This window comes from Saccoglossus kowalevskii, chromosome 22 (genome assembly GCF_978046115.1).
Source record: "Saccoglossus kowalevskii chromosome 22, keSacKowa6.1, whole genome shotgun sequence".
In the NCBI taxonomy this organism is placed as follows: Eukaryota; Metazoa; Hemichordata; class Enteropneusta; family Harrimaniidae; genus Saccoglossus; species Saccoglossus kowalevskii.
Window position 1 is genome coordinate 15,180,295 of NC_140662.1, and position 19,447 is coordinate 15,199,741.

At 35.6% G+C, this 19,447-nt stretch overlaps 1 long non-coding RNA gene across 1 annotated transcript; it reads left to right on the forward strand.

The window, feature by feature from the left end:
• The first annotated feature begins 4,469 nt into the window (after window positions 1–4,469).
• On the forward strand, window positions 4,470–19,146 carry LOC146729038 (uncharacterized). The gene is made up of 3 exons (XR_014928219.1): window positions 4,470–4,592; window positions 6,032–6,231; window positions 18,891–19,146. It is a non-coding gene; the product is annotated as an uncharacterized LOC146729038 (long non-coding RNA).
• The last annotated feature ends 301 nt before the right edge of the window (window positions 19,147–19,447 follow it).

The window sequence follows — 19,447 nt, forward strand, 5'->3', positions numbered from 1 at the left end:
ACATTCAGATCGGGTTCTATCAAAGTCCGCTTCTCTAGTACTGACCAAACGAAACATCTTGCCACTCTATATTTAACAATTATCTATCGTCAAAAACAACATTGTCTATCTACCGCCGTAAGACAAACACAAAACACCACCATCACGACATACAGCATAAACATGATTTAATGTTTGACATTCGTGGCAATAGTGTAGTCCATTAACTGCCAATCCTTTAAATACGACGAAATCGAAGGACAACAAGACCTCGCAAAAACAAAATACTCATTAATAACTCATAATCTTTGACAAAGAAGAACAGATATTTTATCTACTGTATTACTTCGGATTGTGCAAACACAAACCACCCGTCTTATAGATAAAGAGTAAAACATCACAGACAAATACCAATTAGGGTATAACAAAACACGAAATATCATAAAAGTATGTGGTTAGAGATGAATTTAGGAATGAGATGGGAAAGAGTGTTACGTATCGAAATGAATGACACCAGAGACCTACTGTGCATTGCATATTATAGATTGTTCTCTCTTTTCTGTTGTGAAAAACAGGAATATAACTTTCTTAGAAATGTCTGTGTTGTTTTTAGCTGAATAGCCTAATGCTCACATTACAGTCATTAAAATAAATTTGAAAGCATTTGCGTCTGTATTGTTCCAATAAAGTATTATTCCCATAACACAGTACTAGCATCAACATGTTTCTAACCGCCTATTTTCCGTTCACTGCGAGATCCGGCATTATGCGTAAAATCGAACGTAATATATGTCAGCGTTTGGTTCTACAACTACTTAGTATTTAAATGCCTAATAATGTGGTATACACTTGATAGAGGTCAATTTATTGTAGATATAAACTAGTGCTTAATTGAAATCAAGTAGTTATTTTTCACTGCAAGTGAAATCAGGTATAAAGTAGTGTATCTACAGCATTACAACGCATCGAATTGTAGCCGATCAAATATTCACCCCAATATTCAACCTCAAATCACGCCCCGTGTGAGAGAAAAGGAAGAATATAGCATTTTTGCTGTGCATTCTCAGAATAATACTGGTACAATGATGGAATAAACATTCAATAAAAATAGTAGTAAGAATAATTGCTAGTTATATAATTGAATACCAGAACATGAGTCATAGATTTCCTGCGATCACATGATAAAATAAATAAATAACGGATACAGGGCTTCAAATGTTCTGAAGGTAATGGACGGTATATATTGGCTTGTGCCATCACCAATGGCAATTCCTGCATAGAATGACGCCATATTGGGAACAAAAGTAAAAATACCTTAATAAAGGAATCTCACTTAACAGGTTGCGGAAAATATGCACTGCATATATGCATGTATATAATGGTCACAAAATCATAGTTTCGGAATAGAAAGCATGCAGTCCAATGTATTTTGTGCCAGCAGATCACTCGTCCGGAAATGTATAAATAAATCTATGATAATTTGGATTGTCAGTGACAACAGTATGCTATACATTGGAATACAAGTTACATAAAAAAAACATCTATCAACAAATGTAAATAACTGGAAAAAATGTGAGATATGTGATCCTCAAAATTACATCCAAGTGTTCTCTGAACTCTGGTAGTGGACAGCAATGGATGGCAAAGTTGTACAGTAAATATATGCAGATTCAATCTGCTTATGAAAACAACAATGACCTGCATAGATTAACGCCATATTGGGTTGAAGCCTGTACAGGGTTCACCATTTAAGGGCGCTTCCCCAATATCTGATCATATAAAATACATTGAGTCTGCTACTTTGTAAGGGTCAGCATACATTATATTTTGTTAAAAAAATTTTACATAAAAGATAAATAAAAAGAATAAAGAAGAATAAATAAAATATGGTACAAGTTCATGGTCTCACACTCCGATTTCAAAAAAATGATGATCAGTGGAAACATTTTAGGAGGTACTGATATATTTTGATTGCTCCTGTTTGGATTGACACTATAGGGAAAATATATTTATATGTGTATTTTATCATAGTACAAGCTAAGCTTTTGTAAATGTTGATGGATTTAAATTGTTTCCTTATTTGTATAATATCCATACTGGAAAGATGTCAGATGTATCTGAATAAGTGACAAAGAAAAAATAGTTCTTAGAGAGAATTTTTTTAATGGTAATCTATTGAGCAAAAATTGCTCATATTGTCAGACGTATGTTCCCTGTTACATATGCAACTTGATTGAATCCTGGAATTGAATGTAGTCAGTTTTATACAAATTATATAACAAACATGGTCAATAATCAGCCCATTATGCACGATAATGTACACGATTTGACCAATGCATTCTTATTAACCAGTAAACAAATTATATTGTATTAATACACATAATTAATGTGAATAATTATAGAACAAATATCACTAATCCCAACCCGTGGTAAAACCTACTTCTCTCAAATCTAGTGTATAATGCATATTTAAAATAATCCTTGGCGCTTATTTATTGTTAAAACTAAATAATTGAAAGAATAATAGCAAATTAATGACTGGGTTGTGAAATCTTTAAAAATCATCTTCCAAGAAAGTTGCAGATCGATTTATTCATTCGGCATAATCCATCTACATGCACAGCTCTTTCAAGTTTGAGCCCCAAACAAATGATTAGTCACGTGGTTTGGCCGTCATTTTGTATTTTTAACAAAAATGACAAACATTAACTGTCGATTTTGTATATAACATGTCTGGTCATAGCTGCATATCTAAATAATAATATATTTTCGATAAGTCACGTGGTTTGGCCGCCATCTTGGATTATAGAAAAAACTGACCAAATGTTTAGGCATTTGTTCCACAAAGGTGCATCCACAGATCAACTAAATAAATATGTATGTCTGGTCATAGCTTTATATGAAAAAAATAATAAAATTTCGATCCTTTACATGGCTTGGTCGCCATCTTTGATTTTGTGTAAACGGGAAATGGGCAATTAAATGTACTGTATTGGTCCGATTGGGGTAAAAATTAGTACGTGCATTTAGAGATACATTGGTCCAACTGAATGGCACATGGCTAGGTCCTGTGGCTGGGCACCCATGGGGTGGGGGCTTCTAACCTCATTAATATGCATAACTGTTATATCTCAAGCACTGTTACAGTAAGAAAAATGAATCATGTGTTACTATGACAATGTTGAACAAGGGGTTTGATTAAAATAACAGATGACCGTATATGGTCACGTGAGCTCATTAATAAGCATATCTGTCATATCTCAAACACTGTTGCAGTCAGGAATTCGAAATAAATCCTATGTTATTATGGCAATGTTGAACACGAGATTTGATTAAAATAACAGATGACCATATATGGTCATGGGAGCTCATTAATATGCATAAGTGTCAAATCCGTAACACTGTTGCAGAACGGAACATGTAACCCGTGCCATGATGAAGGCATCAAACAAAAGATGTGACTGACATACGAAATGGCCATACATGATCATGTAACCTCATAAATATGCGTAAGCAATACACCCTAATTGTACCCCCAAAATTGTTATCAGTCACATGGTTATGCTGATGTTGAATATAAAGAAATATTGAACATGTTTACACTTTATTATGCAGGGGTATTGGTATCAACACCCCATTTCAATGAGTATCTGCAGATAACTTTTCTGATTGCAGTTTTACTAATTTCTCTTACTCGTGAACAGATTGTTGTTGACATGTAAACAACTTTTGAGGCCTGAAAATAAAATAATCCGACACGTCAGGGATACCTGCGACACTGAGATACTGGATCAACTTTGCTACTGGGCACCAAGTGGAATTACCATTGCTAGCAATATTGACGATACTGTCCTGTTTATACAGATCATTCCTACTAGCTCTAAAGGTAATACATGTGTACTAATATGCGATTTAAAGAAAACATAACGGATCTCTTGATGCTTATAAGGTTAATGTATCAAAGGAAACCAGCAAATGCTAGTAAAAATATACACAAATCTCTGATGTCAAGTAAAAAAACAGAATGCTTAAAGAGTTCAAGAATGCTGTGAATCATGGAAGCCGATACTGGCAACTTTTTGCTAACCAGTTTGCCGATCAGTCGCTTTGCAGACTCGGCGATGCTTTCAATGAAGGGGTGGTTGGAAGGTGGGGGGATACCAGCCAGGCTGTGCATCCATTGAATATTGTATGCTACGACTCTGACGCACTGCTTGGTCTTATCATCTAGAACAACGCCCTCAATCAAACTAGTCGGATACTGTGAAACATGGACGAGCTGAACGGGAAATCGTCAGTCCTCAGGCCTCTGGCCTTCGCTGAAATTCCTGCGACATTTCTTAAACACACCTTCGACGTTTGCTTATATAAATTACTATAGTAACAAATTAGGCATGGGGACTGTAGACAGTCTAGGCTACGATGTCCATTTATATTGCACAGCGCCATTCAACAACTGCGTAGGTAAGTATACACGTATTACGGTGACACGAACGAATAGGGAATAAAAGATACATTTCCGTATTCAACCAATAGCGACCCTTGTTACAGATGAGGGATTTACTATGCTATCCCACGGTACTGAGTGTTAACAATTTGACTCAATAGATCAGGTAAGCAGTCAAACGTTTTTCTTGTGGATTTCTTCATAGATGTGAATTGTTGTTTAGGCAATGTGTCTTAGCTCGCCTCTAGATAATTTGAATCACATAACAAAATCCCATTACTGTGATTGATACTCACAATGCACCCATATGACATTTGTTTTTTACTATTCATAGTTTTCGAACACTTACATTTTTGAGTTTATTCTTAATGCGTGACTGGTTTCCAGAAATTAGATGTAATATTTATGCAACAATAATAAAACAATATTCCGGACCTTCGAATAATCGCGTGTACCATGCCCTGTGTAGTTGTACAATGTTACCATGCTCGCATGATATTGGATTCAACAATCACGCGTTCTAACACAAGCCTAGTTATGTTTATGGCATGTTCGTCAAATTAGGAAAGCCGAGAATGTATTGTTAACTTTAGGAAAATGATGTAAAGAACTGAAATACAACCTATGATGAAAATACTGTATAAAATAAAATAAATAGTCGATAAACAACCCGCAAAATACAGAAAGATTGAATTGGAACATAGCTTAAAATAGTATAGTAGAGATTACTGATAATCCATAGAATACAATAACATTAGGCCTCACAAAAAATATGTTTTTTTTTTCAAATTATAGTGGAATTTGATTTATTTTCTAAAGTATGGAGACATGATATTTTTTTATTTGGCAACTGGTCAAGTATTCATAAATTAACATTAACCGTCACAGCAAAAACACTATATTCTCACCATTGTGGGAAGTGAGTGTAATGAGGTTGAAAGTCCAGTCTTCATCATTTGGTGAATTAATGCTTCCACCTCATGCGCACTCATGAGGGTATAGGGGGGATTGTCCAAGATTAACATCAACTACGCATATTACGAACAAAACAATTGAACATGTATATTCAGATAACTACACATATACATGAAGTAATGTCAAGCAAATAATATATCAATTTTAACATAGGTGGGTGTTGTGAGCTGAATTAACAATATACCACCATGGGTTAAATGAAATAAAATTGAGGGATGATATTAGGCTTCGCAAATATACTAATCGTTATATTTTTCTCAAAATATGGTGATATTTTATTTGTTTTTGAAAGTACAGAGACATTTTTTGTTAGGCATTATGTCAACTCACATTTTTCAGAATAAAATCGGTACAATCATGGAATAAATCTCAGAAAACTAATAAATTATTAGCTGTTCGAGAATAAATATTCACATTTACCTTGTGATGGCTATAAAAGACTTTTTTCTGTTTGTTTAAGGAAGTAAAAAGAATGAGTTGTTAGTTGTATACTTGAATGCCAGAACACGATTTATCGCATTGTGAATTGTCTATGTTCAGTTTTTCCACTTGTTCCAGTGTGAAAGAAAGCCATTTTGTATGTCATATATTTATTATGTCATCATTCCCACACATGTCTCATTATAACAGGAAAGCAAAGACCAACAGCACTGTCTGTTTATCGCTGTTATTCACACATCGTGCCATTGTCTGTACAATATGAAGAAACTAGTGTTACTTCTGTCCGTGTTACTCATTGTGGCCATGTTCATTGATGGTGGTGGTTGTTGGAGAAGGCGAAGGCGAAGGCGAAGAACGGGCTTCTTCCGAGCAGCTGAGGGCAACCTCATGTGAGTAATTGTAGTTTTGTATGCCAAACAAATTGTTATAATTAAAAACAAGAAGCAGTTTGGTTGAAAAAAAAATCAACGAAAACATAATTCACTAATGTGAAAGCCTTTCAATGTATTGTATATTTTTTTTATTCTTTTACCAACTGATCAGCATAGTGTAATATGTTTTGCATAATCTGCAAATTATTCTTACTAAAAAGATGATTATCGGCCGTGTTCTGTATATCATTACAATTTACTTAAATCTGCAAACGAAGATCAATTTATAGCGACGATAGTGCACTAAAAAACTGATGCATATAATAACAAATGGGCCTATTAACTCTAATGTTATGAATGTAATAATGGATGGGATTGATTGAGAAAGACAAACCAAGATGACCTTGAGCGAGTGAAAGGAGATCCCCTCTCCATTGCAGAATTTGCCAGACTTTGTTATATTACTGATCATTGAGTGGAGTCCTGTAAATTTCAATAACAGTCAAATTACCTAATTTGCATATTTATGTAAATGATTTAATTTTCGAAAACTCATGTGATACATCAAATGAAAGAATTTTGGAGAATTTAAATCTGAAATATAATCATAAATGGGAATAACACGGGTTGATATTGTTAAATAATTTTCATAAATTAACCAAACTTTAAAATAAAAACTATATAGTTAAGCTAACAGTGTATTGCTTCATGCTAGCAAATTGTGGACCCATATGCAATGCGTGTTAACAGTTGGCAACACTGATATTAATGATAAATGCAGAACGGGAAATAATTTTGTCATTTTTTGTGACAATTGAATCTAAAAATATGGCGCATGGTATAAAAAGATTAAAGCGGGGTACTCGTCACCTGCGCATGCGTCATATGCCCATAGCGTGTCATTGTTTACAAACAAGCGTCTACCCATGAGCCTTTGCGTTTCAGCGTGTGTTGTTATCGTCGCTTGGGACTCAATTCCCGCGCGTGCGCAGACGACCCTCCCGTATTGTTTTGTTTCAAAATTGTTCATGCATGTACTGGCACTACATGGTGTCGCAGTGTAAGACCCGCTTATCGCAATTGAGATGGCTACCCACAGAACTCACACTGGACAGGGGGTTCTTTTACTGCAAGAATGGGGTAGACAAGACAATAGTACTGGAAATGAAATATCGAGTTAAAGCTCCTGGCTTTAATACCTCTCAAATTACAAGAAATAAAGCACAGAAAAGTACAATGAATAAAGTCACTAAACTAGGGGATTGCTTAGGGAAGTGTGCATTGGTGATAACTCACAGTTCCAGGATGTAATAATTGACGACAGTCAATGGCTTCTGCAACACAAAAACGAAAAAATAAAGGAGTCTTGCTTGCAGGGTTTGAGGTAATATGACAACAACATAAAATAGAGGATGCTGACACATGGTAAATATATTTGTCTACGAATTTTCATTATAGTCCAAGCTAAGCTTGTATATATACTATACACAATTAATGTGTATAATATGGAAAATATTGGAGTACATATGACCAGCAACATACCATATTTGGTCAATCAGTTACTAAACAAAGAAGAACAACTGTGCATCTATTTTGGGTTTTGTGCGTTTTTCTATTTTCTTAATTCTCGTGACATATTCTTACAGTTGTCCACTTTTTCAAGCGAAATATACATATTGTTCTATAATGATTTTGCTATGGTATGGATATGTAAAGGAATAGAAAAAATACATTGATTTTAATAGAATTGTGAGAAAGAAAGTTTAGGTTTATTGTTTGTTCTTTAATAATACACGTTTGCTCATTATACCGTGTTTTCGCAATATTTTTTTCTTCTGCTCTAACACACTATGAAATCACAATTTGATGATCCACAATTGAAAAGTGAAAATAAGTCTTGAAATATACAATCTAGTACTAAAATACAGGACTGGGAAACCTTTCAATTTTCTTGATTTCTTCATGAGCACAAAACATTCTTGAAAATAGGCGGCTTTTTATCAGTCTTTGCCAATTGCGATTGAGAGCATAATTATAATGTGAAAATATAACCGAACCATTATTGATGCGACACAGGATTATATTGACTCTAAAATTGAGATTACAAAGCACCCAGCATAATTTGAAATTATCTCTTGTTTATTTATTATATACATTCATTTTTACTTATACATGACTAGTCATGGTTATAGCTAGATAGAAAAGCCTATTGTAGAGAAAGAAATGGTTTTCGATCGAAACCCCTCTGCTATAGCGCCAGTGGAGAAACAAAATGATTTTTGCTCGAAAACCCTCTGCTATAGTGACATGAGAGAATGAAATGTTTTTCGATCGAACCCCCTCTGCTATAGGGCCAGTAGAGAAAGGAAAGGTTTTCGCTCAAAAACCCTCTGCTATAGGGACATGAGAGAATGAAATGTTTTTCAATCGAAACCCCTCTGCTATAGGGCCAGTAGAGAAAGAAAAGGTTTTCGCTCAAAAACCTTTTGCTATATGGCCATGAGAGAATGAAATGTTTTTCTACCGAAAACCCTGTGCTATAGAGCCTGTAGAGAAAGAAATGTTTTTCGATTGAAAACCCTCTGCTATAGGGCCGTGAGAGGATGAAAAGGTTTTCGATCGAAAACCCACTGGCAAAAAGTTTTAGATCGAAAACCCTTCGGTGCGGGGGAATGAGAACGAAATGGTTTTAATCCTCTGATGCAAGGCCGTGAATGAAAAGTTTTTGGTCAAAAACCCACTGACATTAGACATGTTTTTTAACAAAATCCTCTGGGTATGGGAGTATTATCATTCTTTATGGACTGGATGCAGCTTTTGTGGCAGAACCGCCCAGGCATGCGAGGGCACGTAAGCCACATGACTGAGAGCAGCATCTAGTCAATAAAAGTAACAAGTAATTAACTGAGACTGTATATTAAAATAACAAAATAGTTTATTGTAACAGATTAAAATTCGTAGCAAGGGAAAAACCATCAAACTAACAAATAAAATTACAAGCAGTCTGTCAGCTGAGATAGAACCGCTGTTAGCAATGCACATTGCAATTAAAGAACAGAAGATATCATTAGAAAATGAACAATATGTATAGTATCAAATCAATCAAACTTGCTGTTTTTAACAAGAATTCAAAAATATCACTTTTCACCAAACATTTCTAAAATATTCACCAAAATTAGAGAATTGAAGATATCATCATGAAATGAACAAATCTAAGAGGTACATATACACCAAGTATCAAAACATTCAGGCTTGTAGTTTTCAAAAAAAAGTCGAAAAAGTTGACACGGACGACAGATGCCGACGGACAATCACTCATATGACAAGCTCCGCTCGACAAAGTCGATAGCGAAGCTAAAAAATCACCAGCTGCATCAAACACGAACACGACACTGCGAGATAACCACCACTCTTCAATCGAGTCGCTGTCATGGATTATGTAGACCATTTTGATGAACCTCTGTTTTGAACATAAAGTGTCATAAATAGCATATCGGTAATATGAATAGATTTGGATTTATGAATATGAAGTCGGAAAAGTGAAACATTGGCACGGATGTCGGACAATCACTCATATGATAAGCTCTGCTCGACAAAGTCGACAGCGGAGCTAATAAAACATTACCATTACAACCATGCCTATTTTGAATCCATAGTTCATTCCGGGTCAGTGGTGTAATTATCTTCCATTCCAAGCATGAAGTGCAGTCTTTGACTCCTTAGAGTTTGTTAAGTTGACAACGACGGACAATTATTAATATGAACAGCTTTGCTATGTCGACTTTGTTGATCAAATTACTAAACAATACCATAAGTCTCCAACATAAAGTACCGAGCACATGCAACAAAGGAGAGCGAATTTTAAGTCTCAGTATCAAACTATGTTTGAAAATAGAACTACCGAATTCTGCCGTAAATTCGCCCAAGTCTGTTAAACGGCAGTTTAGGTTTTAAAATGGGACAAAGAAATTGCGAAAGGGCGATTTTTCGGCAGTTATTAGGTTATAAGGTGCTATTTTAATCTTTTCTGATGTCTAAAATAGTGTTACCGTAGTCACTAGCGTGAATGGGTAAGCTTTATTTCGACAATGAACTGTTATCGTTGTAAACAATGTTAAATTATTCTTCAAATGGTCAGTTTATCTTTCGAAAACAACTAATTTTTTAGTTTAAAAACAAATTATGTCGCTTTCCTGTCAAAATACAAGCCAAAAGATCGCACAATATCGGCAAATTTCTTCCGAGCTGCGTGCAATAACATTGACATATTTAAATGAGCTGGTATCATCTATCGTTTTTATTTGTTAATTGGCAATTTGATCTGTCAGTTTAAAGAACAACGTCCCAGGTCAAAAACATGGCGGATATTCATTTCTACAGCATTGAGCATTGAAAATGCGATCAGAACCATTTGCTTACTATGAAATATGGTGAAATTTATTTGCTTTTTATAACAACTCAGCGAAATTATTCTTTGCATGTTAATATAATCATTACTGGGTAATAATCAACAATTGTGAAACACAGCATGGCCGGATTGCGCTGCATCGATCATTTGCTACTATCGTAAGCAATGCAGTTGGCTTCGATTTTATTTGAAAATTCATTTAGAATACACTAACGAAATGGAAAAAAAATAATAGTATTTGCCACACGAGGTTCGTTAATGTGATTTTTTTGGAGAAAGTTGAGCCTACTTTTTTGAAATTTGTAACCCCAAATAAGGGCCCACCAGCCGTGAAATCGCCCAGGATGATTTTTCGGATGGGCGAATTTACGGCAGAATCCGGTAATAATCTGAAAGAATTGCTTACCTGTGCCACTACAAAGATCCAAAACCATTGAGTCATCTGGCGAAAATCTTGAAATCAGTTGCGTCAAGATACCCAATGGCTTTTCCTATATGCATGCCACACGCTCATCTTCACCTCTGTATTTCGGCAAACTTGAAGATCTCCAGAAATTATGGTGGTCGTTGTTGCTGTCCATATTCAGTTGTGCAGGATTAATTTCTTCCTGGCTCCAGTATGCAACAACGCCCCCATACTTAGCATTACATAATGTAACAGTAGAGCCTGCGAAAGAATTTATTCAAAAATATTAATGTTAAAGCAGTCTGATTGATAAATGAGATCAACAATCTAACAAAATGCATAATATTCAATTCAACTTGCGTAGTCCCATTACGGGGGGGATAGTTAGAAATGAGGATATAAAACACCTTTTGAAACTATTGTATGAGACTTGAATATTCAGATTATGTATAGTTTACATAAAGATAATCTGTTTAGTCACTAAATGAGCTATGTTTTGGCACTTTAGGAGATGACATGATACTGCTCAGTGGATAAATGTCACGTGGCTTTATGTCACTGTTACTGTATTTGCCGAATATGATTCTGACACTAGTTAACACATTGGGCAAAATTTAAGGTTATAATTCTCATCTAAAATTTGACGAGAAGGCTTTTTCAAACAGAAGGATGTTCTCTGAGTAATCTATGGGTCATTTATTATTGTTTAAATGTTGTTTATTATCAATAAATAATATATTAACTAACCAGCATCAACATTGTCAATATAATAATACCCGAGGTCAATTTTCACAGAACAATAAAATTGTAAAAAGGAACATCATGTTCCATACTTATTGCATGGATTGTCACAGATAATTTCTTCAATTCTTCGACAGACCAATCCTGTAATTTGAAACACAAAACAAATATAAAAATATAGAATTTCACACCGTTTTGAATAATTATTTACAAATGCAATTAAATCTGATAGTGAAAACAATAGAAATTCATGAAACTCTATACAGATGTGTTTAAAAGTGTTAGAGGTGATCAATGATGTCATAGACATATTTATGAAGTACTCTTGCATCATGTTCACAATAAGTAAATTATTATGCAAATCAGGTAATTATTATGGATGTATTTCAACCCAAAATTAATTAGATCGCCTCATTGTTGAGGTATTTATGTACTGAGATGAAATAGTAGTTAATCAAATATGTGAATCGGTCATCTGTGATAATCAAAAACCTACATATGTTTTATAAGATATCCTACTGTAAAATACTTTATTTTCACTTGAAATTAATTTTTACTATTTTTGTTGAAGGAATGATATAAAAAGTATGCATGAAGTCAGTACACCAAGAGTATCGACCGACACGCAGCGAAAGTCGATGCAGCTTACTGTCCAAGTGCATACTTTTTGGTATCCTTGTAATAACATTATTATTATACATCTTTTTCTCGAATGTCGAAATGCAAAAAGTTTAGAACAGAATCGGCTAACTCCTTTGTGTGGAGTTCGGTCAAACCCTGCGACAGCCATGTTTGTTTCTATTACACACTGAATCATTCCATACTGCAAAACTGTAGCATGCTGCAACTTATGGTGTTACGTGGACAGATGTATAATAGTTGATATCCAGTGAAAATAAATTTGATACAAAACACCCATAAAGTTAGCGTGACATGTAGGCGTGAGTCGACCCAAGAGACCTAACAGAATATTGTCTCCCGGCAAGATCGATACTGCGAATTTCACAAAGTTCAAGCCTTTGTGCAATGAGTTTCAATGAATATTCATTTTGGTGGTCATGGTAACACCATCACGCAAAGTTGTGTTTGCATTGTCGGCAAAAATCCCTGTTTCAACAAGATTATAAACATTGGACGGAAATTTGCCAGCACCTTATTACACATTATGTCAGCATACAAATAAATGTGATGACATTCCTGCAATTTGATTGGTACCGACAATAAATCGTCAGAGGAAGTGAAAAATAACATCAATCTGTCAGGCGTGTGCTGGGTTTGCGTAGGACGGTAAAATGCGGTTCTTTATAGATCAACTCCTAACTAATGCAACACATCACACCACATCAGAAACATGTAATTTTCAGGGAAAATTTCATGATCTTGTTTTATAAATATGATGTCTACCCACGAGTTACTGTAGCACACGAATCTACAGGAGTATTTTTGTGAACGACAGGTCGGCCCTGGGATTCTGGCCCTGGATTTACGCGACTAATTGACGTAATTTTAAAACATACGACAATTCGTTCCACGCAAACCACTCTGTAAAATAGCGTTATTTCAAACAACACCACTCGAGGCGTTATATTCGGACAAATTGAGGCAGATGAGCCAACAACCAACAGAAAACATAGCGACAGGCGTATTTATAACTGTTGTGACGTTGCTTCGCTTTCACGAGCTAAGAATCGTTCTACGATTACATCATTTCCGCTTTAAGATCTCGTAATCGTGACAAGCACTGCGGTTGACGCTGTGACATCACGTCTATTCAGTCTTCCAACTTATAATTCATAATTGAGATTGTTCTAGCATTCACTAATACTGTTAGCGTTTATTATTTGGGCTTAAATTTAATATTCAAGATAATAAATGTTGTTGGATATCGATAATATGGTGGTTTCACATAGTAAAATAATGCAGGCTTTTGTGGAGGGCTTAACTCAATTTCGAATCAAAATCAAGCCTTCCGGATTCAAGCCTCTTGGTTGATTTGACAACGGTAGGTATCATTTATTCTAAAAAGTAAAAGATCGGTAAACATGAAACTAAATTTCTCATGCGTTTCACGTGCGACATGTTTACTAAAAAACGAATTTATTTAGATATTAGTGCGTGAACTCTAGAGGTCATTGCCCATTGCCGCACATAATTCAAACACGTTATTACTGCCATCGACATATTGTTCCGAACACCAAAACCATGCCTGACCAAAATACTAACATTGCCAGCTAAGTTGCTGACTGCTTTGGTGCGCGCGTCTGAAGATCGTTATCTTACTTGATCCCCCCCCCCTGGATCAAACTAACACCAAAAGGAGACGTCGCACTCACTAATTACGAGGAACACACACAATTCAAGTGTTCTAGAAATCGGATCAATGATTACACCCCCAATTTCAATGTATTTATATATTTCATTTAAGTTGCCATATATTACAATGTATGATATATCTAAATATAAGACACACTGTATGTACAGTGTCGAACTAAAAGCGTCAACCCCCAGATTATAATGGAACGTTCTATCTGTTGAAGTTTTTGCGCGCAAGTTTGTGTTCATATATAGTACGTCAAAGGCTGAATGGATTTTCGCTGCGATATTTAGGCAATGAGACTGGGAGGTCGATCAGTACTATACACGGCAAAGTCGAAACACTCGGGAAACGGAATCAACTCGCACCTCTAAGTCGACCGGTCAACACGTACAAAGGCGACCCCCGAAGTAGTGGAATTTACTGAGTTTTTGAAGGCCAGAATAAATATATGTCAGTTAAGTGAAAGGAACGCTGTTGGATGAGGGTGTTTGTACGCCCAACTCACTGCCATACGCAAGAACCATATACCACACATTCAAGCGAGATTTAGACTACTCGTATAAAAAACTACGTCTATTCCGAACAGCTGACGGGACATAACATGGACAGAATCATGAAGTATATCGACATGATTTCTCAACTTAACCCTCTCCGTGTTCATTGTTTTGATACGGCGGAAGTGAAACGCACAGCAGGCAATCGTGTCCATGGACATGTTTCAGTCAGTCAGCCGGCAGTGGAAGTGCAAAGATACACATCCAACATAAATTTTACCGTGAATTTATTGCATAGCTCGCTTGGTGTGACCCATTTCATTTTTTATTCTGGTCGGAAATTCTGAATGGCGGATTCTAGCAGCGAGCGTGGGCAGATTTTTGAAAAAATAACGAACGAAGAAATCGATAGGTAAAACGATGTTTGAGTAATATTCTTAAACATAAAACACATCTAGATGTGTTTTTACTAAAATAAATGAGTTTTCAGTAGACCAATACACTCACGTGACACTACTTTCCCGAATTAGGTTCGTGCAGGGAGCTGGTTCGTGTAAACTACTTCCCTGGGGAAGCCTCTTTCGTTTTCGCACCGCAGGCCACGACACCAGATCTATTCACACTACCTGCTTAGACTTCGTACTTGATATGGTTGCACATTTGTCGTTATTTTGTGCAAAGTAATGACAAACGAAACAGCGTTAATTTTTGACACAGAACAAAGGGAGATGTGGTGGACGGTGGACTAATCAGAATATCGGAATCAATCCTCAGTACTGGCATTTTGTGGTTCTTTGCTAAGACCGATATAAAAAATAAATGTAGTAGTCCAGATAATCGTGGTGTCGTAATTATCCAATATATACGTTAAGACAAAACATCCTTTCCCATTCATACTGTTTTATTGTTTACACTTTGTAACATACCATTTTTTTTCAAAAATAAAAAAATAAAAAAAAAAGAACTGCAGACCTCACTTCTTTATATTTTTGAGTGGGCCAGCCATGTTGCCACATACAAAAATACACATAATATTTCTATTTAGATTATTTTATTTAAAAAAAAAATATTTTAGAAGCAAAACAATACAACGACTAGATTTGGTGTCACAGTTTGCTCCCAATTCATACTTTACATTCTCATGATTGAATAGTGTAACGAAAAAGACGCTGGAAGCAATGTCAGAGTTGCTTCGTCGAAATGAGTTTGAGAACCTTCAAACTGTTTGGGTCCGCTTCTTGGCACATGCCAAGTTATGCCCGTCTAATCGTTTAACAGGGAGAGAATTTACAAAAAAAAAAGAATAGCAGACTGCATATACACTTGAAAAAAATGAATTTTTCTCGATGTTAAACCGGATGCTATGTAGTAATTGTATGGAACAATGCATTCTGGTTGTCCAACTAAGGAATGCTGTAAACTTAAAGCTAGCTAATGTACACTATTGTCAGAGACTCATTCTCGCCGCTAGAGTTTATTTCCGCTTCAAGACTCAACGGAATAAATCTGTGTAGTCTTCGCGTAAAAGAGGCCGGAGCCATGGCGTACGACGATGCGGCAACTTGGATTCAGTCATACTCCACCATTTGGCTCAAGCAAGCCTGTAAGGCTGTATGTTAAACCATGGAGCTCCATGGTTAAACGTACGATGTAGAAAAAATGCGTCGCCGTGTTCACAATACTAACTATTATCAGCTCATTACCGACTGGCACCGAACCAATTCTGTCGTCGTATCGCTTATTTGGAATAAAAGACGTGTTTTAAGAGCAGGTCAAAACTTCCACCAGTATTCGACTGAAGCCTGTCACATTGCTTACCTGAAGAATGATACCTCTTGGTATGTGAATTGAGTCTTATCCATTTAACATCACCAAACCACCAACTATTAATTGCAGCGGATTTCTTAATTTGTAAAATTACAATAAATGTGGAGCAAAAAATTATATTATTATGGGGAGGGTGCTCAGCACTGCCAATTCACATCATACTTTTGAAATGGTCTCTCGACGAAATATGCATCGGGATAAAGCATTCTGTATGTAGTTTCTACCAACGAACATTTTAATTACAATTTTTCTATTCGTTGTTTTTTTTCCTCAGACGGAATTGGAATAGTCTCTCTCTTTCAGTTATAACTTGTGTATAGTATACGGTTCTAGGCCAATCAGATCTTGGTTATACCACACATATTTCATAGCAACCAACGTAGTTGGCACTTGCATGTAGATCCACATCCTAAATTAGACCATTATAGTTTTTATCAATGTATCGGATAATCCATGATTTTGAACAGGCACATTGCATTGACATTACATGCACATTGTGTGCCGAAATTGTTTAGCCTTCATATATGGAGAGAATTACAGCACTGGGTTGACGTTTGTCCAGGCCCACATCGGGACCCACTCGGCTCGTGCAGAAATCACGCTGTCATTCGTTGATCTGTTAGTTGACCCAAACATGGAAAGCGATACACATATGATGAAAACAATAATTAACATATTGAAATTAATTCATTTTGTTATTATAATATTTATTAAGAGTCACCGTGCAATGAACGGCTTAAAAGAATCGATTTTTTTTGTTTATGTCAATGTAGCATTGCAAGAAAATACCAGTTGCAGCACATGAATATTCATCGCCGACGACAGTTTGCATTCATTTCATTTATTACTACTGTATCCGATTTCGGTTCGACCACTGATTTCGGTTCATGCCGAGCGTTCAAGTAGATCTCTAACGTGAACGCCACTAATGTGTACTAGAAAGTGACTTGGCTGAGAAATGATTACGTACTACAATATACATGTACTAACACTGACACTCTTTTTCTATTTTTTGAAAGTAATGGTTTTAAGAAACATTTATTGTGTGTTTTAATCATAGGTTAATCAACAGTATGTTTATAAGTTCAGTCACATCAGACAAAACAAATATCAATTGGTGCCACAGTGGTAACGCCTCTTTTGACGTAGAAGTAACACACATGATTATAAACAATGTATTAACAAGTGTGAGCTGTCTTGGCTGAGTTCAAGTGCAGCACCTTACACGTTTTTTTCCAAAACGTAAAATATGACGGAACTTCGTTCTATCATAGCCCAACTAGACTTTTTTTAGATTTTTGAAATGTCATAAATTGGATCTAATAAAGACGTACAAGAAGCGCGATGTATTGAAGCTAAGCACGTCTGGGGGTACATCATCTTCAAGCCAAGACTGTGTTTGTCGTTGATGGCGGGATCATGATGCGGGAGTAATTGTACTTAACGAGCAATTTAAAAACAAGCTGTACGAGGGCGCTATATACGAATATGGAATAATTTTATATATTGGCAAATGCACAATAAAATTGTAAACAGTTATACACACCATGTGAGGATAAATATTATAAGGCAGTTCCCGGAAAATGTCAAAAAAAATGTAATTTACAATGGGCGTACTCTGCGTACTTGAGGTGGAAGAACACAAGAATACGCCGGAAACCGTTCACGTAATGATCGGTTACCCAGCTGTATATGTTGTTTCAGTTTCAACGTAAATTGGCATATATTTTTGCATTTACGTTTCTTCCGTCTAACTTAATCAGCGGTTATTTAAAAGTATACGTTATAAACGTTGAACGGAAATCTGTGGTTTTTCAGAAATTACCGTTGATTTAGGTTGGACTGAATGGACGGCAAACGTAGCAATTCCGCCTGACGGTTACGCTACGGATATACCACCCTCATAGTCTGACGGTTATGCGGCGGTTTTACTGCAAACCGCCATGTAACCGTTGTGTAACCGTACCAGAAACACGTGATTTCATGCCGTGTAATATTTTTGTCTGTCGGTAAGGGGTTCTCATTACTGAAACAGTTTTTGTTAAAGTACATAATGATTTAATGATGTTTATATATGACTGCAAAATATCTATTGTTTTAGAGTGCTAGATTTTATAATGTTGATATTTATACCGTTGTTGATATCTTGGTTGGATGGTTGATCTAAGTCGAAACATGAAGTGAATATTTTTGAAAGAACTATAATGATAATCGTCTGTACCATAATAATTAAGAATACCATGACAAAAGCTCTTTATTTGACTAATAAATTAATTGAAGCCAAGCCTCGTGTAAATGTATTATGTATGTGCATACAATATAATCACATAAATACACTTTACAGTTGTGCATAATCGCTAGTCTGATTCGTTTTTTAAGATAAAAAGGAAATTTCACATCAGAAGAAATCGGTAGAATATTTGAGATTTGATAGTTCATGCAAATAAATTCCGGCACCAATAATACTTTATTTTTATTTTTCAGTGATGAAACACAAGATGACGTTGGAGTCGGTAACCAGGATGATACTAGTACCATGTCACCCTTTGACAAAATCCTGAAACGATAACAATATTCATGTCGTTCTACATCAATTCTGTATAGATGTTAGATTGTTATACCAATTGTTATTCTGCATACTGTCACAAACATGCACAAACAATTGTTGTTATTACATTAAGTCATAGTGGTAAAACTAGTAATACAAACAGTCTCAAATTATAAAACCATTTTCACATGATTCCTCGACTTCACTGTATTGTTTAATGTAATATTCGATGGAAGTTTTTATAGCATGATATATTTAGCCAGGGCTCTTTGAGATAAACGTTTACGACGAGGTCCGAAGAAAATGTCCATATATGCAGACAAGAACTTAAGGAAACTAGGCCATAACAGATATTTCAACGAAGGGATTACATGGAAGTACGAAATTAAATAGAACATTGAGATTAGGTCAAGTACATTAAACAATTCTTCCACTACGTTGTTCGTGTTCCAGTAGTATTTTCGAAATGCGTGTTGCACAGTACGCTGTGTCT